Here is a 23205-nt window from a genome sequence, read left to right as displayed (position 1 = left end):
CAGTTTTGATAAGTACACATCACTACAACAACAACAACAACGACCCAGTATAATCCCACAAGTGGGGTCTGGGGAGGGTAATATGTACGCAGACCTTACCCCTACCCCGAAGGGTAGAGAGGCTGTTTCCAGGAGACCCTCGGCTCAAAAAGCAATAGGAGATGATATATTAGTACCATAAAAATGCGTATTAAAAATAACAACAATATACAAGAGATATGAAATATGAAATACAGAATACGAAATACGAAATACGAAATAGATGGCTGGTATAATACAACTAGAAGGTAAAGCCCTGCGTCAATAGACGACCAATGACATTCTTAGTCTAACTCCTAACTGGATAGTCTCACTCTATTGTGCTGTAGAAATATTCACACTCTCCCCTAACCTACAACCTTAATACTCGACCTCCATAATTCTCTATCAAGGGTCATGTCCTCAGTAATCCTAAGTCGCGCCATGTCCTGTCTGATCACCTCTCCCCAATACTTCTTAGGTCTTCCTCTACCTCTCCGCTTACCCACTACAGCCAGTCGCTCACACCTCCTCACCGGTGCACCAGTGCTCCTCCTCTGAATGTGCCCGAACCATCTAAGTCTTACTTCCCGCATCTTGTCCTCCATGGGGGCCACACCCACCTTCTCTCGAATATCTTCATTCCTAATCTTATCCATCCTTGTATGCCCGCACATCCACCTCAACATCCTCATCTCTGCTACTTTCATCTTCTGGATGTGTGAGTTCTTTACCGGCCAACATTCAGTTCCATACAACATGGCAGGCCTAACCACTGCTCTATAAAACTTACCTTTTAGTAACGGTGGCACTTTCTTGTCACACAAGACTCCCGACGCTAACCTCCACTTCATCCACCCCACCCCTATACGGTGTGTGACATCCTCGTCAATCTCCCTGATCCCCTGAATAACCGATCCAAGGTACTTGAAACTACCTCTCTTGGGAATGACTTGAGAGTCAAGCCTCACTTCAACTCCCGCTTCTGTCGGCTCAACTCCAAATTTGCACTCGAGGTATTCCGTCTTCGTCCTACTCAACTTGAAACCTTTAGACTCAAGAGCATGTCTCTAAATCTCTAGCCTCTCGTTGACGTCGCCTCTTGTCTCGTCAATTAGAATAATGTCATCAACAAATAGCATGCACCATGGAACCTCCCCTTGAATATGATGAGTCAGTGCATCCATCACCAGGGCAAATAGGAATGGGCTGAGCGCAGACCCTTGGTGCAACCCCGTAATAACTGGAAAGTGTTCAGAGTCGCCTCCTACTGTCCTAACCCGAGTCTTAGCTCCATCATACATGTCTTTAATCACCCTAATATAGTTACTCGGGACCCCTTTATCCTCTAAGCAGCTCCATAAGACCTTCATAGGAACCTTATCGTACGCTTTCTCCAGATCAATAAACACCATGTGGAGATCCTTCTTCTTATCTCTGTACTGTTCCACCATCCCCCTAATAAGGTGGATCGCTTTTGTGGTAGATTGTCCCGGCATGAACCCGAACTGGTTGTCTGAAATAGACACCGTCCTTCGCACTCTCATTTCTACCACTCTCTCCCAAACTTTCATGGTATGACTTAGTAATTTGATGCTCCTATAGTTGTTACAGCTCTGGACATCATCTTTGTTCTTATACAACGGGACCATTGTACTCCACCTCCACTCTTCAGGCATTCTATTAGTCTTGAATATAACACTAAACAATGCAGTAAGTCATTCCAAGCCTGCTCTACCCACACACCTCCACAGTTCAACCGGAATTTCGTCTGGCCCGGTAGCTCTGCCCCTTCTCATCTTACGCATTGCCTCCATGACTTCATCGATCTCAATGTCCCTACAATTACTTAATTCATGGTGACTGTCGGCATTCCTCGATTCCCCAAGTATAATATCCTGCTCCCCTTCTTCACTTAGAAGTTTATGAAAGTAGGTCTGCCACCTCTTCTTAATCTGGTCATCTTCCATCAAAACTTTATCGTCATCATCTTTTATGCACCTCACTTGGTCCAGATCCCGAGTTGTCCTCTCTCTCGCCTTAGCGAGTCGGAATAACTTCTTCTCCCCACCTTTGTTCCTTAGTTCCTCATATAGACGAGCAAAAGCTGTCGTCTTAGCCTCCGTCACTGCCATCTTCGCCTCCTTCCTAGCTACCTTATACCTTTGACTGTTCTCTCTCTTCTCCTCCTCGTCAGTGCTCCCTACTAACCTTAGGTAAGCCGCCTTCTTTGCTTCCACTTTACCTTGGACAACTGCATTCCACCACCAATCTCCTTTGTGTCCACCATAGTGGCCCGTAGATATCCCTAACACCTCTCTCGCCGCCTTTCTTATACAGTCCGCCGTCGTCGATCACATTGTGTTTGCGTCCCCACTACTTCTCCAAGCTCCCATTGCCGATAACCTTCCTTCCAACTCTTTAGCTTTATCCTTAGTTAAGGCGCCCCACCTAAACCTGGGGCGTCCTTGCACTGACCTCTGCTTCCTCTTTATCCTAATACAAATGTCCATCACCAAAAGCTTATGCTGCATTGAGAGGGTCTCACCTGGGATAACCTTGCAGTCCTCACACAACCTTCTGTCACCTCTTCTGAGGAGGAGATAGTCAATCTGAGTCTTCGCCACCGAACTTTGGTAAGTAACCAAATGTTCATCCCGCTTCGTAAAACTCGAGTTTGCAATGACTAGATCGAAAGCCTTGGCAAAGTCCAACAGCGCAATGCCCCCTCCATGTAAAATAACAGTTGTTCTATATCTTTTTAGGCTCATTAACATAAATTGACAAATACTCGTTATTCAATAGATGTGATATCTCAAGGCATAATACACGCAAGACAAATAAATACTCAATTTTTTTGCATAAATAATGTGACTAACTATAATGACTACTATAATATTATTAAAATACAGAGATAAAATCTCTTACAAGATATTCAACAAATGCAAATAATTGTTTCCTTATGATTTTGGAACATCTATAGTGTCACACCTCCTTTTTCGCCCGCGCCGCCGCAAAGGGGCGCAGAGGGAGTTTTTCCAATTAAAGGACAATCGAAACGGGATTTATTTATTTATTTCAGAGTCGCCACTTGGGAGATTTATGGTGTTCCAAGTCACCGGTTGAATCCCGAATCGAGGAAAAGAATGACTCTATATTACAGTCCGCAAACCAGAAATCCGGATAAGGAATTCTGTTAACCCGGGAGAAGCTGTTAGGCATTCCTGAGTTCCGTGGTTCTAGCACGGTCGCTCAACTGTCGTATTTAGCTTAATTATCTAATTTTATACACTTATGAACTTATGTGCAAACTTTAAACTCTTTACCGCTTTTATTATTATTATTATTCTAACAGAGAATTACAACATTGTGAAAAACACATCTCGAACCACGTCACATCAATGCACCCGTGGTTAGAGACACATTTCGACTTTGTTGAGATTTGGATTTGGGTCACATAAATGTGCACCCGGGTTTAAGAAGGTAATGTTACTTAAAGTACGCGCCTAAAGCGACTAGCGTATCATTATTTTTGGGTAAGGCCGTGAAATTTGCTAAACGGCTGAATCCGAAGTCTATACAATTATTAACCAATTATTAAGGGCCCCGCAACTTGTGCGTTTTATTGGGCGAGGCTCATCTCGTTTATTTTAAAAGGATAATCCTAAAGTGCCTATATTTTTTCTATTAAATTTGTCTCTAAAAATGAAAGAGAAAAGGTCCTAATTTATTTACATGCTTACGAGTTGTTATAGTCGGGTTCCGAACGCAATTTGTTAAATCAGAATGTAAACACAATATGGACAGCCCGTTGGCCAACATGGGCCCAGGTTCACCGCATGTAGTATTAAACGTGACTTGGGCCGTCTTATTCCAATATTGGGCCTTAGTTAATTATTTCTACACATGTTCACAATTTTTGCACTTACAGAGATATAAGATGATAGTATCTAACTAAGCAAGTTACATGTAAATTTTAGAAAGAGCAATTAATTGGAATGAAGTAACTTAAGAGTCTAGTTTTAATCCTAAATTCAAACAATTGATTGTTGGAGCTAGATTGCCATGATATTAAAACAGTCTACTGGCATGGTTTTATTTAACATGCATTTGAACCTATACTACCTAATAACCAAACTAAAACAACGGGACATTATTGACTACATTATTATAATACTGTCCAGTTATACAGAGATGGCAGAAATTTTTTTTACAAAAAAAACAGTACTATATAGAATGTCCTAAGTACAATCAGTAACAAAACTAAATCAAATTAAAACTTCAACTCTTTATTTGTATTCATGCTTCATGTTTCAGCTTACAGTAATCAACGTATCAGTTGTGTACCTGATATTGGAAGCAAAAGAAGAGGAAGATCAACAGAAATGCAGTAGCATACAACAACAGCAACGGAAACAAAACAGCCCAGTAACAGTGTTTAATGAAAAGCAGAATTCCAGCAACACCCCAATGAAACAATAACAAATAACCAACCAAACTCAAGGAACAAACCAAACGAAAGTCCAGAAATACCAACAGCAATCAACGTGCAGAAACAAAGTGAACCCTTTTTTTAGGTTGAAAGACCAGTTAATGTTTAACCCTTAAATTCTGACTCTGTATATCCAGTGTATTCAGAGTGTATATCGGGTGTATACTACTCTCTCTTTAGATTTCCAGAATGTTTTTTCTGTTCCGAAAAATCCTCAATTCTCTATTAATGTTCAGAAAATCCCCCCTAACTTGTGTCAAGCTCTTCTTTTTTATAGCCAAACTTGAAGCACTTAAATTAAATCTCACCATCTTCTCCTCATCCCCCTTTTGAATCTCACTACTTAATTTTTTGTCCCTCACTATATTAAACAAATACATTAATTCCCACTACCACATGTCTTTTCTTTATTTATTTCCCTTATTCCCCACTACCGCATGCTTTGTCCCCCACTATATTAAACAATGTATTAATTCCCACTACCACTTGTCTTGTCCCCACAATATATTAAACAATGTATTAATTTAATATTATTTAATACTTAGTGGGCAGAGCACTCATTAATCATTTTTTAAAAACTTAAAATCCCGAAAATGCCCCTGAAAATATTGCAATTTACCATTCTACCCCCATCCTTTTCAATCTGTACCAAAACCATATCAGCTATAACCAATTCACCTAATCAATTAATCAAATTACATCAGCTATAACCAAATCAAGCCTGACAATTGACAACTAATAATCAAACTCTGCATAATAAACTCGCCAAACAAACTCCTAATCGACAACGTTCATGAATTAACAACAAAGTCAGATTCATATCCGAACAAACTCATCAGAACAAACAAGTAAATCCAAATTACTAAACTCGATCATCAGTTGACCTCAAACCAAATCAAACAACGTCATAACCAAGATGAATGATTCATACTAAATCAAAAAACTAAAGACCAACACATAAATACTCACATTAAATCACTTGATGAAAAACTAACGAACTTCAAAAAAATGAACACGAATTAAATCCAACAACATTACAACAAAGATGAATGATTCAAACTAAATCACTCGACATTCGACATTAAATCACTTGATGAAAAACTAATGAACTTCAAACAAAAATGAACACGAATTATCTCTAACACAAATAAAGACCTGGGTTCGAATTCAAACCAACCTATCAGAACACGAACATAATCATAGAAAGAAGAAAAGGAGCGGAAGATGAATTTACTGAACGAAAACTAAAAGAAAAGAGAACGGAAACCTACTAGTTTGAAGTGTGGGTTCGAACGGAAACTCGACGTACTGCCTCAACATATGACTGAGCATGACCTCGGATGCATGACCTCGATGTACTGCCTGGAGATAGAGTTGGAAGCAGAACAATGGGGTCACTGGTTGCCGACGTTCGCGGATGAAGCTGGACGTTGCAGAAGCGATGGTGGTCGCTCATGGCTGGACGTAAGGTTTTTCCGGCGAAGGAGATGAAGTTGGTTGTTTGGACGGGCTGCTAGTGGCGAGGGGGAAGGCAGTTAAAGATGAAGCAGCAGCCATGGTGGCTGGCTGGAGCTCGACGGACTGTGAGGTTTGCTGGAGGTCGACGAGGTAGCGGAGATGAAGAAGAAGAAGAAGCAGCAACCATGAGAGCTGGTCGTTGGAGCTGGACGTGAGGGATGATAGGGACGATGGGGAGGCTATTGAAGACGACTGTGTGTGTTATGGGTGAGCTGCTGGTTGTCATGGTGGAGCTGGGGTGGTGACGATGTGGTCGTGGTGGACGTGAGAAGGGCAGCCATGGGAGCTTGATGGGTTGTTTGGACGAAGAGGAGTGAAGCAGCAGCTATGGGGGTGGTTGCTTGGTTGCTGCTGGAGGGGTCGCTTGGGGTAGATAGTGAGGCAGCAGCTGCCATGGGGGTGGTGGCTTGGAGCTGGAGATGGAGGTGAGGGGGCAAGGGAGGGTGTTGCGAAGAAGACGATGCAACAGGGGGCGGGTGGCTTTTTTAGGGTTTTGGGGTTGGGAAAAATGAAAAAATGAAAATGGGGAGTTGGGATTAGTTTGGGTTATTGGGTGGACTGGGTCGGGTCGACCCAGTAGGGGTTATTTGGTTTGGGCCTGGTTGATTTAAATTAAAAGGTGGCTCAATCCGATTTTCTTCTTATTTCCAATGCTTCTTTTTTTTCTTTTATATTTTCTTAAACTAAAACTAAATTCTAACAATCCTAAATTATCCTATAGAACTAAATTAATTTATAAAAGTGCAAATTAATTCTTAATAACAATTAACACGCAATTAAATAACAATTACGATAAAATCACACAATTTGGACATTAAATGCTAAAAATGCAACGTACATTATTTTTATGATTTTTTGTTCTTGTAAAACAAACTTAATTGCTCCTAATTATAGAATCAAAGCCTAAATGCAAATGCGACATATTTTTGTATTTTTTATTAATTTAACAAATAAACATGCACGAACAAATACAAATAATTATCAAAAAATGCCACGAAAATTCTCAAAATTGCACACAAAGGAAAATTCTTTTATTTTAAATTTTTTTGGGAGTAATTCTCATATAGGGCAAAAATCACGTGCTTACAGCTGCCCCTCTTTGTCCGAAAACACGAAGAGTTTTCGTGCAAAGATAAAGTGAGCAGATACGAGCGATTTTTGCCCGTCCGAGTACTCCGTGTGAAGCAATTTTTTGAAAGATTTAACCGAACCTTTGCTTCAAAGGTTTCCTACATATCCCTGGCTAGAAGGGAATCAGGTTAATGTAGGTCGGGAAATTTTGGTAGCTGGGCCTACCATGGGACTGCAATGTTACTGCTGTTGCATGTTGTTATTACTGCTTGTCGACCTCCTTATTACACCATGCTGAAAGAAAACAAGAAGCTAAACTAAACTATAGTCTATGAATTACAAAATCTTATCTAGATCTTCAGTCGTGCTCTTGTATCTCTTGTTGCTTTGATGTCTTGGTGACTTCTCGGGTATTTCTTTACTTCTGATTTGTCTTGTATTCTCCCTTGACTGCCGATCTCGAACTGCTTACTTCCTTCTCGTGAGCTTTGCATTATTTTCCCATCAAATCTTGAACTTCCTTCCTCTGCTGGGGATTCTTGTTGTTTCCCGCTGGGGATTTCGGTTGTATTCCTCTACTTTACTGACTTCAACACCAATGTATTCCTCTGTTATATGGGCGGGCTCCCAACTTCAAAACTTGAGATGTAACGACTGAAATGTATTCCTCTGTTATATGGGCGGGCTCTTAACTTCCAGACTTGAAATTTAACAACTGAAATGTATTCCTCTGTTATATGGGCGGGCTCTCAACTTCCTGACTTGAAATGTAAAGACTGAAATGTATTCCTCTGTTATATGGGCGGGCTCCCAACTTCAAAATTTGAAATTTAACAAACTGAAATGTATTCCTCTGTTATATGGGCGGGCTCCCAACTTCCAGACTTAAAATGTAAAGACTGAAATGTATTCCTCTGTTATGTGGGCGGGCTCCCAACCTCAACCAACAACTTTGAAAATAAATCGTCATTCCGTTCTTCAGGCGGGGCTCCTGACCTCAACAACAACTTCAAAAAATAAATCGACATTCTGTTCTCCAGGGGGGGCTCCTGACCTCAACAACAACTTTGAAAAATAAACTGCCATTCCTTTCTTCAGGCGGGCGAGATTTCAACAACAACTTCGAAAAATAAATCGCCATTCTGTTCTTCATGGGGGGCTCCTGACCTCAACAACAACTTTGAAAAATAAACTGCCATTCCTTTCTTCAAGCGGGCGAGATTTCAACAACAACTTCGAAAATAAATTGCCATTCCGTTCTTCAGGGGGGCTCCTAACCTCAACAACAACTTCGAAAAATAAATCGCCATTCTGTTCTTCTAGGGGGGCTCCTGAGTGCTCCTGACCTCAACAACAACTTTGAAAAATAAATCGTCATTCTGTTCTTCAGGGGGAGCTCCTGACCTCAACAACAACTTCGAAAAATAAATCGTCATTCTGTTCTTCAGGGGGCTCCTGACCTCAACAACAACTTCGAAAATAAATCGCCATCCTTTTCTTCAGGCGGGCGATATTTCAAAAACTTCGAAAAAATAAATCGTCATTCTATTCTTCAGGGAGGGCTCTTGACCTCAACAACAAACTTCGGAAATAAATCGCCATTCTGTTCTTTAGGGGGGGCTCCTGACCTCAACAACAACTTTGAAAATAAATCGCTATTATGTTCTTCAGGGGGGCTCCTGACCTCAACAACAACTTTGAAAAATAAATCGCCATTCTTTTCTTCAGGCGGGCGAGATTTCAACAACTTCGAAAAATAAATCGTCATTCTATTCTTCAGGGGGGGCTCCTGACCTCAACAACAACTTCGAAAAATAAATCGTCATTCTGTTCTTCAGGGGGGCTCCTGACCTCAACAACAACTTCGAAAAATAAATCGTCATTCTGTTCTCCAGGGGGGGCTCCTGACCTCAACAACAACTTTGAAAAATAAACTGCCATTCCTTTCTTCAGGCGGGCGAGATTTCAACAACAACTTCGAAAAATAAATCGCCATTATGTTCTTCATGGGGGGCTCCTGACCTCAACAACAACTTTGAAAAATAAACTGCCATTCCTTTCTTCAAGCGAGCGAGATTTCAACAACAACTTCGAAAAATAAATTGCCATTCCGTTCTTTAGGGGGGCTCCTAACCTCAACAACAACTTCGAAAAATAAATCGCCATTTTGTTCTTCTAGGGGGGCTCCTGAGTGCTCCTGACCTCAACAACAACTTTGAAAAATAAATCGTCATTCTGTTCTTCAGGGGGGGCTCCTGACCTCAACAACAACTTCGAAAAATAAATCGTCATTCTGTTCTTCAAGGGGGCTCCTGACCTCAACAACAACTTCGAAAATAAATCGCCATCCTTTTCTTCAGGCGGGCAATATTTCAACAACTTCGAAAAAATAAATCGTCATTCTATTCTTCAGGGAGGGCTCTTGACCTCAACAACAAACTTCGAAAATAAATCGTCATTCTGTTCTTTAGGGGGGGCTCCTGACCTCAACAACAACTTTGAAAATAAATCGCTATTCTGTTCTTCAGGGGGCTCCTGACCTCAACAACAACTTTGAAAATAAATCGCTATTATGTTCTTCAGGGGGGCTCCTGACCTCAACAACAACTTTGAAAAATAAATCGCCATTCTTTTCTTCAGGCGGGCGAGATTTCAACAACTTCGAAAAATAAATCGTCATTTTGTTCTTCAGGGGGGCTCCTGACCTCAACAACAACTTCGAAAAATAAATCGTCATTCTGTTCTTCAGGGGGCTCCTGACCTCAACAACAACTTCGAAAAATAAATCGTCATTCTGTTCTTCAGGGGGGCTCCTGACCTCAACAACAACTTTGAAAAATAAATCGTCATTCCTTTCTTCAGGCGGACGAGATTTGAACAACTTCGAAAAATAAATCGTCATTATGTTCTTCAGGGGGGCTCTTGACCTCAACAACAAACTTCGAAAATAAAGCATCATTCCGTTCTTCAGGGGGGGCTCCTGACCTCAACAACAACTTTAAAAAATAAATCGTCATTCTGTTCTTCAGGGGGCTCCTGACCTCAACAACAACTTTGAAAAATAAATCGTCATTCCGTTCTTCAGGCGGGGCTCCTGACCTCAACAACAACTTTGAAAAATAAATCGTCATTCCGTTATTTAGGCGGGGCTCCTGACCCCAACAACAACTTTGAAAAATAAATCGTCATTCCGTTCTTCAGGGGGGCTCCTGACCTCAACAACAACTTTGAAAAATAAATCGTCATTCCGTTCTTCAGGGGGGCTCCTGACCTCAACAACAACTTTGGAAAATAAATCGTCATTCTGTTCTTTAGGGGGGCTCCTGATCTCAACAACAACTTCAAAAAATAAATCGTCATTCCTTTCTTCAGGCGGGCGAGATTTCAATAACAACTTCGAAAAATAAATCGCCATTCCTTTCTTCAGGCGGGCGAGACTTCAACAACAACTTCGAAAAATAAATCGTCATTTCGTTCTTCAGGCGGGGCTCCTGACCTCAACAAAAACTTCGAAAATAAATTGTCATTTCGTTCTTCAGGCGGGGGTCCTGACCTCAACAACAACTTCGAAAAATAAATCGCCATTCCTTTTTTCAGGTGGGGCTCCTGACCTCAACAACAACTTCAAAAATAAATCGTCATTCCGTTCTTCAGGCGGGGCTCCCGACCTCAACAACAACTTCGAAAATAAATTGTCATTCCGTTCTTCAGGGGGGGCTCCTGACCTCAACAACAACTTCGAAAAATAAATCGCCATTCCTTTCTTCAGGCGAGCGAGACTTCAACAACAACTTCAAAAATAAAGCGCTATTCCGTTCTTCAGGGGGGGCTCCTGACCTCAACAACAACTTCGAAAAATAAATCGTCATTCCGTTCTTCAGGGGGGCTCCTGACCTCAACAACAACTTTGAAAAATAAATCGCCATTCTGTTTTTCAGGGGGACTCCTGACCTCAACAACAACTTCAATGATTCAAACTAGGAAGTGCGTCTCCTACGAATGAACTTAAATGAACCAGACTAGGAAGTGCGCCTCCTAGGAGAAAATCTCAATTTAGGAAGTGCGTCTCCTAAAGCAAAAATATAACCGAAAGACCCAGACTAGGAAGTGCGTCTCCTAGGGGTGAAACATCAATGACTCGAGCTAGGAAGTGTGTCTCCTAGGAATGAACTTAAATGACTGAGACTAGGAAGTGCGTCTCCTAGTAGAAAATCTCAATTTAGGAAGTGCGTCTCCTAAAGCAAAAATATAACCCGAAAGACCCAGACTAGGAAGTGCATCTCCTAGGGGTGAAACTTCAATGATTCAAACTAGGAAGTGTGTCTCCTATGAATGAACTTAAATGAACCAAATAGGAAGTGCGTATCCTAGTGGTAAAATCTCAATTTAGGAAGTGCATTTCCTAAAGCAAAAATATAACCCGAAAGACCCAGACTAGGAAATGCGTCTCCTAGGGGTGAAACTTCAATGATTCAAACTAGGAAGTGTGTCTCCTATGAATGAACTCTCAATTTAGGAAGTGCGTTTCCTACAAGTGTAACTTCAATGACTCAAATTAGGAAGTGCGTCTCCTAGGAATGAATTTAAATGACTGAGACTAGGAAGTGCGTCTCCTAGAAGTGAGAACTTCAGTGACTAAAACTCATATGATCTAAACTAGGAAGTGCGTCTCTTAAGGGTAAAATCTCAATTTAGGAAGTGCATCTCCTACAACAAAATATAACTTGAAAACCCAGACTAGGAAATGCTTTTCCTAGTGGCGATGTGTGATCTTCTCAATAGCCTTTGCGTAAGCAGAATTGGGGCATTACACTTGAAAATTTCAACCTTCCAAGCTTTGATATGAACATAGCTTTCATCCCTGTTTCAGACAAAGAAAACTTGTGAGTTTAAACATGGTGGTTGATTTGTGGCCTTGACTTTGCGGCGGATGCTCCTTCACTTGCCATGATAACTTTGATTTCACCTTGAAAGACATTGATCGCTTTAAAAATTGTTTTGCCTTCTCCCGAAAAACTGCTGGGGATACCGCTTTTCATCAAACTTGTGTTAGACTTCCCGAAAATTTTCGAAATGAGCGAAAATTTTCTGCCCCAGTTTGACAATCTTTCTTGTGGCGCATCTTTCCGTCATCGGTAACATTCCCTGTCCCTGTTTCAAATCAAAGAAAATTTGGTCAGTTTAAAACGTGGTGGTTGGTTGTGATACTCCTACTGGGGATGTTATCAACCATTTTCCCATCTGTGTGTTGTCTGACCATCTTGAAGCTTGGCTGATACCTTCTGCCCTTTTTGGCGATTCCTCATTCACAAACCTCTTAACCATTTTCCCAGTCTCCTTATCTGACCTCATGTATTTTTATGACAACCGATTTCACTTGAAGATCTTGCATGTTCATTTATTAACCACTCCCTCCATCATCTGTGTTACTGAAATACCTTTTCCCGGTGCAGACCCAATATCTTCTTTTGCGGTACTGTACGTGAACTAGCATTGCCCCAACCTTTCAGTCCCATCTCCTACGAATTTCCCGATTATGTCCATTGCTTTCCGCGTTGTTCTTTCTTGATTTTTCGTTGGCCTTGGCCTTATAACCCTCGATTTCTGTTGGGGATATCCTTCTTGACACTAGTCCATCCTTTTGTCAATCTCATCATCGAATATACCCTCGGTTTAATCCCCTTGGCCCTCTTTTTGTTACACTGTCCCTAAATTGATATGGACCAATCTTGGGTATTTTGCGCGAACCTCAAAGCACGTTGACTATTACCAGCTCATTGCGCTTGTTCTTTCCTGACTTATACCACTTTGATGTACTAGTCAGATCTCGTCTTGCATAATTGGAAAGTTGATGGCAAATTTTGAAATCATTTCTCGCTTGTTCTGACCAAAGAGACTCAAGAAGAAGAAATGACAAAGGTAAAAGGAACGGAGTAAAGGACAAAAGGAATAGATGGCTCCTAACGAGAAAAACTACAAAGTAAAACCTATCATATGTGGATACCAACTCTATTGGCCATGACATGCACACGTGGCCTATCCTCCGTCGTTAATCGCCTTTCACAATCTTCGTCTGGTGATTCCCTATATGATTCTCGATCTTTATTCGACTTGTAGTGCCCGAAGGGTTTTCACTATCAAGCCTCTCTCATTTTGGTTTTTCTCTCAACTTATAGCTGCCTCAAGGTGCATGTGAAGGTTTTCACCGATAAGACTCTCTCATTTTATTATTTTCTATCGGGGATCAGAGTGTTATTCTTGACTTCCATTTGCATGACTTGGCATCTTTTGAATACTGGTCAAAAGGTCTTTCTTTGGACCGTAACGTGGGGTTTTGGCTAGGGCTAGAAAGAAAGGGTACTAGCGGCTCAAAATGAATCAATTTGGGTTCAAAATTTACAACCTTCAGAACCAGATTTCTTTACCTCAGACACAACTTCTGCCCCAGTTTCTGCATGGGGATTTTTTATTTTTTTGTTACACTATGTTACACTATGCACACTATGACCAAGCCGTAAAGAGCCTACGTATCCTCTTTGAGGAATCAGGTCAAACGTAGTTCCCAATTCCTTTTTTTCACTTATTTATTATTTTCTTTTCTTTTCTTTCTCTTTCTCATTTCTCCTTTCTCCTTTGTCGTTTGTTGTTTGTTGTTTTGTTGTTTTCTTTTCCTTTTTCTTTTTCTTTATATTTATCTTCCATGCTTGTGTTTTCTAATCTTTGCTACTGATTCTAAACGAGGGGTACAAAAGAAAACCAATAAGGCTCAAAGGGTTAACAAAGGATAAAGTGTTTAGATAGAAGAATAAAATGCCTTCGTCATTCCAATCTTCAAAATATGCCAAGCACAAACAACACAATTAAACATTCGTCACATCTTCTGATTGTGCCGGACTTGATAACCATATCCACACATTTGCCTTGTCATTTGTCATTTTTAAAGCGTCGTTGGGCAATATTCTCACTTTCGTTACCGTGAACGGCCCCCTTGTCAATATGGCTAACTTGTTTTTATGGTTTTTCCTTATGTTTTACTTGCCCCAGCTTCACGTGGCTCGGGCTTCGAATGATCTCCAGCTGTTCTTATTTCCCTTAAGTGTCCCAATCATCCCCCAATGGCTTTATAATTAACTTTTGAAATTAGGCCTAAGCTGTGCGCGCATGTCATGTCACTAGAATCGGCGTTGAACAAATACAAAACAAAAGGATAAAAGGAACTAACCAAAGAAGATGACTGGAGGTAACAAAAGACTGGAATTTGCATTAGACAAGCGGTGAAATGGTTCGTATAACCAAACAAGCAAAACAATTGGGGTACAACCTTGGAACAAACCTAAAACAATCCTAGACAACACTAAACAAACCGCTATGACAAAATGGAAGGATAAGAGGGTTTGGCACAAGACAATATCCGGATTACAACCCTGCCAATAACTCGGACAACAGAAATGACAACAAAATGAACCGCCAAAGCTCCGCTCCGACTGACCAAGAAAGGAAACGTCTTCCCAATTACCAAGCACGTCATCTTAGCCACTGAGCTTCGCATCAAGACCACTATCTGCTTCTACATCTTCAGCTTTAGTCAATATCCCAAGAGGGTTTACATGCTCTTTATTACTGTCATCGATCGTAATCACTCCTTCGTGAATCATTCTTTCTATTTCCCTTTTCAACGAATGACAACTCTCAATGCTATGCCCTGGGACATTGGAGTGGTATGCGCATCGTGCAGTAGGATCAAAGCTTCTTGCACGTGGATCTGGAGTATATCCGGGGAGCGGCTCAATCAAGCCAGCATGCTTAGTCTTTCAAACAAACTTGCATAAGATTCTCCGATAGGGGTGAGAGTCTTTCCTTGTTTCAGCAACCTCTCGTTCCTAAATGCTTAATTTGGCCTAAAACCTGATCCAGGGGGTTTCTGGTGTGCTCGTGGGTAGGCCTTTCGGGGAGCTGGATACTTGGAAAGTGAAGCATATCTTTGGGAGTCCTGTGGAGAGAAGTGACATTGGGGAGGGAAGTAGTGTTGGGAGAATATAGTTGGATGACGAGCGATGGAGCTACTCGGGTGGCTGGGAAAGCAGTTATAAGTGGGTAGATATAGAGAGTATGGGGGATCATCCGTTATTGTGTGAGGTGCTTGGGTAAGGACAGAGTTCAAGAAGCTAGGCGGTGGCGGGGGTGGTGCTTTCCCAGTCATCCATGCCTTATACATGTCTGCCACATGCTGCCTCAACATTCTTACCTCTTCTACCAACCCGTAGTCCTGTTCAACCAACTGCTTTCTGGCGTCGGTACCAACCCACTCAGTTCCGTTGCTCTCTGCCATTGTCTTTTGCCTTTGTTGCAGGGAAGCGTTACTTTAGGATCACAACCAACCACCTTTCTGGATTATTGAAAGAGGACAAAATGGAAGCAACCTGTTATCATTAGGGTTTTTAACAGATAGGAAATGCATATTGAGGATGCAATGCAACTAGGCAGTTAACCCTTTCTATCAATGCATGTGCAAATATCCGGTTTCTTGTAATTGCGCTCCCTTTTTTCTCTCTTTTTTTAATGGTGGTTGAATCTTATGTGGATTGCCTACGTATCATGTCCCCGCATGAATCAGACCGTGCGTAGTTCTGACACATAAAAGGTAAACAACAATAAAACATTTTTTGAAATCACTTAAAGGCGAACAACAGACTCGAAAGTCAAACGGCCCACATACTCTAATCAAAAGAAATACAAACTCAAGAAAAATAAAATGACAGATTCCTTCCCCTATATGCCGATTTTAACCAAATGGCTGTTTTTGCAAACGTGGCCCCTTCCCAATTTCACATGAATTTTGAGGTCGGAAAGATTATTTTATGACACTTCACAAACTTGTCCGTTCTTTTACGAAAATAGCCTTTTGACAACTGAAAGATACTCTAAGGCTATCTCGGCAAGAACAGTTTAAGACACCGTTGAAGCTGGCTCGGCTTATTTTGACCAAAAATCTAAACGGTATTCTTGACCACTGACTCTTTTTCTTATTATTTTTCAAATTAAAATAAAGACGGGGTTTTGCCAACACGGCCTTTCGGCACCTCGGGGACGAAGATTTTAAGGTTGCGTTAGCTAACCGACCAAAATCCTAAAAACATGACCAAATGTGGCCGTTTATGCAAAGTCAGCCTTCCGGTGTCCTTTTCGGGAACATTCGGCTATTTCTGACAAAAACAGCATCACCCAACTCTATGACGAATTTTTTTGACATTTTTTGGCTATTTTTGCAAAAGGGGAGGTTGGACCCGATGAGGGCTGCCTACGTATCTCACATCCTGTGAGAATCAAACCGGCGTAGTTCAGGCCAATCAGGAATAAAGGAAATAAACTAATATTTATTTTCCGAATAAAATACTTACAAAGACGAGAGAAAATATTTTTGGATTTCGATTTGTTTGTTTGTTTTTTTTTTTGAAAAGAAAGACGTCTAAAGAAATATTTTTTTGAATTTTAACTTCTTTTTCTTTTTTCTTTTGGAAATTTCGAAAGAAAAAATTCTAAAGAAGAAAGGAAATATTTTTGGGTTATTACTCTGAATTTATGAAAGAAATACTACAAAAGAAAAGAAAAAATATTTTTGAATCTTGAATTTTCTTTTGAATTTTTAAACAAATATTTTTTGGATTTTGAGAGAGATTAAAAGGAAATCTTTTTGTATTATTTTTTTTTAAAATTGAGGTCTAAAAGAAAGACTTTCTAAAGAAGCGAGTAATGGAAAATATTTTTTGGATTTTTTTGAATATGGTGGGCCGGAACCGAAGAGGTTTGCCTACGTATCTTATATCCGGTGAGAATCAGACCCGCGTAGTTCAGACAACATAAACTAAACTTGTAAACAAGACTCCTTTCTTTTGTTTTTCAAATAAATCAAACTAAAAAAGACAAAAAAAAATTCATTTTTCAAAATTTCGGGAGGGTTTTGACACTACTTGGACATTGATTTTATTTTTCTAAAAATAAGTAGTTATCTCCCTACACTGCTATTTTTCTTTTCTTTTTTTTCACAATTTTTCAAAAAATCCCGATTTCAGAAGCCGGTCAGCATGCAGATCTGAAGCAAATAAATGTGCAAAACAAACAGGATGCAGCAGGATAGTCTTTTTTCATTTCAGGCTGCTTGTCCTAGACGGACCCAACCCCTGTGTTGAGTCCCCTAAGTCAAATGCAACATGATGCAAATAAACGTTCCTACTAGGGATCCGGCATGAAGTCAAGTTATTCTAGGTTCAACCTGGGTATATGTTCTAGACAGTGTACTCGAGCGGACAACTCGAGTTGAGGAAGGAGCTCCTTTCCGGGAACCAAAAGGCCAGCCGGCTTAGAAACTTTCCGACCTCTTTTATTTCAGGGTATGACACTAACATAATAGGGAGTCTCAACCAATAAGCACATCCCTGAAGGTGAGAAGAGAAGGTTTCAGCATAGTTTATATGTACAATTCAAATAATATCAAAGCAGTAAAAAAGCAGCATTTAGCACATTAGACCCCAAACATGTAAAAATCAGATAAAGCCAAATATAACAATTTATCTAAGCTCGAATTCTGAACCCTGAACCAGAGGTTCTGGGTTTTGTGGTCCCCAGCAGGGTCGCCAGAGCTGTCACACCTCCTTTTTCGCCCGCGTCGTCGCAAAGGGGCGCAGAGGGAGTTTTTCCAATTAAAGGACAATCGAAATGGAATTTATTTATTTAATTCAGAATCGCCACTTGAGAGATTTATGGTGTCCCAAATCACCGGTTGAATCCCGAATCGAGGAAAAGAATGACTCTGTATTACAGTCTGCGAACCAGAAATCCGGATAAGGAATTCTGTTAACCCGGGAGAAGGTGTTAGGAATTCCCGAGTTCTGTGGTTCTAGCACGGTCTCTCAACTGTCATATTCGGCTTGATTATCTGATTTTATACAATTATGAACTTACGTGCAAATTTTAACTGTTTACCGCTTTGTTATTATTTATTCAAAGAATTGCAACGTCGTGAGAATGCATCTCGAATTGCGCCACATAAATGTACCCACAATTTTTGATACGTTCCAATTTCGTTGAGATTTGGATTTGGGTCACATAAATGTGCACCCGAGTTTAGGAGAATAACATTATTAAATACGCGCTTAAAGACTAACGCGTTGTTATTTTGAGAAAAGCCGTAAAGTTCGCTATGCGGCCTGTCTCGAAATCTAAGCATTCGAAATAACTGTCCGTTGAGGGCCCCGCAATTTGTGCGCTTTGCTAGGCGAGGCGAGGCTCATTTATTTTAAAAGGACAATCCTAAAGTGACTACATTTTTCTATTAAATTCGTCTCTAAAATAAATAAAAAAAAGAAGAGGTCCTAATTAGTTACATGTTTATAAGCTCATGCCTCTTATTAGTTATTAGATTAAAACAAATGCAAACGGAAAATTGTAACATAACTTGCTCAAGGGAGATTGTATCGTTCCTTATTCTATTAGTTAATAACACTAAAATTGAGATTATGAATAGAACACGAGGTTGACACCCAGTAATATCAAAACAAACTAACTATTCTTTGATTAATTTAAACTAACATTATCAGATGAATTAAACTACTAGAACTAACTACGTGTAATACAAAGCCATTTTTTTCTTTTTACGACTTGTCGAAGAAATGCGTCAATGCTTTAAAAAACTGACTTCAGGCTAACATCAATCACTAACATTTGAGAATATTAGTTACTAACATTATTCATATTGTTATTTAAAATGATGTTGTTTACTCAAGTGAACTCACAATTTCAGAACTAACCCTATTAAACCAACATGCTATTTTCATAAACTATTTGAACCTGTTTTGTGACTACTGAACAAAAGAATTAAATACAGTATATTCCATAACTAGTAATCATCAACTAAGATTAATTACAATTGATATTCCATGTTTGTAGAAATAGATTCAATCAGTCCGGTTTATGCATTTCAAAATCATTCCAATACATACTATGGAACAACAAATGAACTACTGCTTATACATCAAATTAAACACAAAGAAATAGTTATTTTCAGAAATCCATTCCAACAACTCTTTACTTCATTTCCTTTAAATTTGAGAGCTGTAGAACATGTACCCGGATAATGGAAATACAAGAAGATGAAGGAGCAGTCAGCAACAGTAGTAACACAGCAAAACAACAGCAACCCAACAACAGCAATTCAAACCAGATTCGAGGCCCAGAAAAATTTGAAGAAAACCAAACAAACTCAATAGAACAACCCCAAAGGTTTGTAAAAGACTAAACAACAACAAACAACATCACCGCAAATAGACTCAACCACGCGTGTATTAAACCCAAAACTGAACTCGTAGACTACTTTGTTTTTATTTTCTCTTTTTAAACTCTCCAGCACTCTCTTAAGATTTTCAGAAAAATGTTCAACCCCTCTCCAGATTTCCAGAATGTCTTCCTCTCTCTCAAAATTCTCTCTTTAGATTTCCAGAATGTCTTCCTCTCTCTCAAAATTCTCTCTTTAGATTTCCAGAATGTTTTTTTCTGTTCCGAAAAATCCTTAATTCTTTCTTAATGTTCAGAAAATCCCCTCCTTTAACTTATGTCAAGCTCTTCTTTATTTATAGCCAAACTTGAAGCACTTAAATTAAATCTCACCATCTTCTCCTCATCCCCCTTTTGAATCCCACTACTTAATATTTTGTTCCCCACTATATTAAACAAATATATTAGTTCTCACTAACACATATCTTTTCTTTATTTAATTCCCTTATTGCCCCACTACCGCATGCTTTGTCTCCCACTATATTAAACAATGTATTAATTCCCACTACTACATGTCTTGTCCCCCACTATGTATTAAACAATGTATTAATTTAATATTATTAGTACTTAGTGGACAGAACACTCAAATTAATCATTTTTAAAAACTTAAAATCCCGAAAATGCCCCTGAAACTACTGCAATTTACCATTCTACCCCATCCCTTTCAATCTGTACCAAAAACATATCAACTATAACCAATTCACTTAATCAACGATCCAATTAACAAACAAACTCTGAATAAACAAACTCGCCAAACAAACTCCTAATCGACAACATTCATGAATTAACAACAAAGTCAGATTCATATCAACAAACTTATCAGGACAAACAAGTAGATTTAAACCACTAAACTCAACATCAGTTGAACTCAAACTAAATCAAACAACATCATAACCAAGATGAATGATTAATACTAAATCAAAAACTAAAGACCAACACATAAACACTCACATTAAATCACTTGATGAAAAACTAACGAACTTCAAACAAAAAATGAACACGAATTAAATTCAACAACATTACAACAAAGATGAATGATTCAAACTAAATCACTCGACATTCGACATTAAATCACTTGATGAAAAACTAACGAACTTCAAACAAAAATGAACACGAATTATCTCTAACACAAACAAAGACATGGGTTCGAATTCAAACCAACCTATCGGAACACGAACATAATCATAGAAAGAAGAAAAGGAGCGGAAGATGAATTTACTAAACAAAAACTAAAAGAAAAGAGAACGGAAACCTACTAGTTTGAAGTCCGGGTTCGAACGGAAACTCAACGCGCCTGAACAAACATCACTGTTTTCAACCCATTTTCGTTTTTGACGTAGTGACGATCGAGTTCATGGCTGGACATAGCAGAAACGATGGTGGTCGCTCATGTGGAGTGGTCGTTGCTGGTTTTTCCGGCGAAGGAGATGAAGTTGGTTGTTTGGACGAGCTGCTGGTGGCGAGGGGGAAGGCAGTTGAAGACGAAGCAGCAGCCATGGTGGCTGGCTGGAGCTCGACGGACTGTGAGGTTTGCTAGAGGTCGACGAGGCAGCGGAGATGAAGAAGAAGAAGAAGAAGAAGCAACAACGTTTTGTCGCCGACTTGGTGGTTGCTCAGAAGCGAGTTGGGGCTGGCTGGGGTGTTGGTCGTCGATGCAGACGAAGGAGAAGGCAGCCATGGTCGTTTGAGACGAAGGGTGAAGGGGACGACGGGGAGGGCAGCCATGGACATGGTGGACGTGAGGAGGTTGTTGGTGGTCAGCTGGAGGACGATGGAGAAGGAGATGAAGGTAGCCATGGGAGGGTAGTTCGAAGAAGAAGGAGAAGGGGGAAGAGCTGCCATGGAGGTGAGAGGGCAAAGGGGGGGGGGGAGGGGGTTTGGAGAAGATGAAGGGAAAGGGGGGCGGGTGGTTTTAGGGTTCTCTTTTGGTTAGGAGATAAAAAATAGAAAAAGGGGGGGGGGGGTAGGGTTCGTTTGGGTTATGGGGCGGACTGGGTCGGGTCGACCCGGTGGGGGTTATTTGGTTTGGGCCTGGTTGATTTAAATTAAAAGGTGGCACAATCCGATTTTCTTCTTATTTCTAATGCTTCTTCTTCTTCTTCTTCTTCTTCTTCTTCTTCTCTTAAACTAAAACTAAATTCTAAAAATCCTAAATTATCCCATAGAACTAAATTAATTTATAAAAGTGCAAATTAACTCTCAATAACAATTAACACACAATTAAATAGCAATTACGATAAAATAACACAATTTGGACATTAAATGCTAAAAATGCAACGTACATTATTTTTATGATTTTTTGTTCTTGTAAAACAAACTTAATTGCTCCTAATTGTAGAATTAAATCCTAAATGCAAATGCGACATATTTTTGTATTTTTTATTAATTTAACAAATACATGCACAGACAAATATAAATAATTATCCAAAAATGCCACGAAAATTCTCAAAATTGCACATAAAGAAAAATTGTTTTATTTTGAATTTTTGGGAGTAATTCTCGCATAGGGCAAAAATCTCGTGCTTACACATAGTTTCTCCCCGAGCTCTTGAATTCAATTGATCTCCCGGGAAAAAAAAGTTTTCCCAATTTCGTCTATCAAAATCCTAACTCGATTTTTTTTATCCGGATCTTCAATATGAAAAATCTATCTTTAATTCAACTTATTTTCATGAATTTGAGGTAAAACTCCATTGTATAGTGCTTTTACCGTTGATCTTAATTTTTTTTTGCATGTGGGCTGAAACAACAAAAGAAGGAGAAATAAATATAAAACAACAAAATTAAAATTAAAGAGGAATTGATTGTTTCTATAGCAGATGCAGAGCAAAAAATATGGCCAAAATTGATAGAAATGCACCTGCATTTAGAAGGAATTTGAGCAAGACGAAGAGAATCTGAGAAGCAATCCAAACTTTGTAAGTTTATTATGTAAACAAATTGGATAAAAACCTACACCTGTATTTATTTAAAAGTTACACATATTATTTGTGTAGGGAAAAAAGCCACGTATTTGATTTATTTGTAAGAGCTAATATGAAATATCTTAAATAACCTCAAACTTTATAAAAAAAGACTTTAAGCATACATGCCAAAACTGCAACTTTTCTAATATATAGTAAAATACAGATAAATGAATTTAAATGATATCAGAGAAAAAAATGTAGACATATTCTTATTATCCTTATTTGCAACAATAACGTTAAATGATATTTACACACTTTATTTAAAACTATAAAATATATACTCAATACGTACAATTTCGACAAATAAAATGTATTTAATAAGTCGGTCTCCTAGATTAGTTATTTAAATAAAATTATGTGACAAGTTCAATGGGCATTTATATATTATGCATATCCTAGTTAGTTTTAGGTTTTATTTAGCTTTTGAAAATAGGCATATTCACGTATATTTAGCTTAGTTGTCTAAATAAAATTATGGGACAAGTTCATGAGACATCTATGTATTATGTATATTTTAAAGTTAATTTTAGGATTTATTTTAGCTTTTGAAAATAAATATATCCACGTTTTTTTGGAACTGAAATCTGAAATAATATTTGAAGATTACTTCAAATAACAAATGGTTTATCAAATAGCTAATTATTTCAACTTCAAACTTGAAATATAGAATTTGAAATTTGAAGAAAAAGTTTGAGGAATTTTTATTTTTATTTTTTTAATTTTCACTCCCATAAATTCTAGCTTATTTTCATGTCCAATATACAAATTTTTTTTTTCAAATGCTCTTTTCAACTTCAACTTTACATATTTTAT

At 39.1% G+C, this 23205-nt stretch overlaps 1 long non-coding RNA gene across 1 annotated transcript; it reads right to left on the bottom strand.

The window, feature by feature from the left end:
* Positions 1 to 18967: 18967 nt before the first annotated feature.
* On the bottom strand, positions 18968 to 22401 carry LOC142175681 (uncharacterized). Its single transcript, XR_012704764.1, has 2 exons — positions 22287 to 22401; positions 18968 to 19207 (listed from the first exon to the last, which is right to left on the bottom strand). It is a non-coding gene; the product is annotated as an uncharacterized LOC142175681 (long non-coding RNA).
* Positions 22402 to 23205: the final 804 nt, after the last annotated feature.

The sequence above is a fragment of the Nicotiana tabacum genome, chromosome 22, assembly GCF_000715075.1.
Source record: "Nicotiana tabacum cultivar K326 chromosome 22, ASM71507v2, whole genome shotgun sequence".
NCBI lineage: Eukaryota > Viridiplantae > Streptophyta > Magnoliopsida > Solanales > Solanaceae > Nicotiana > Nicotiana tabacum.
This window is presented reverse-complemented; position numbering and strand designations above follow the sequence as displayed.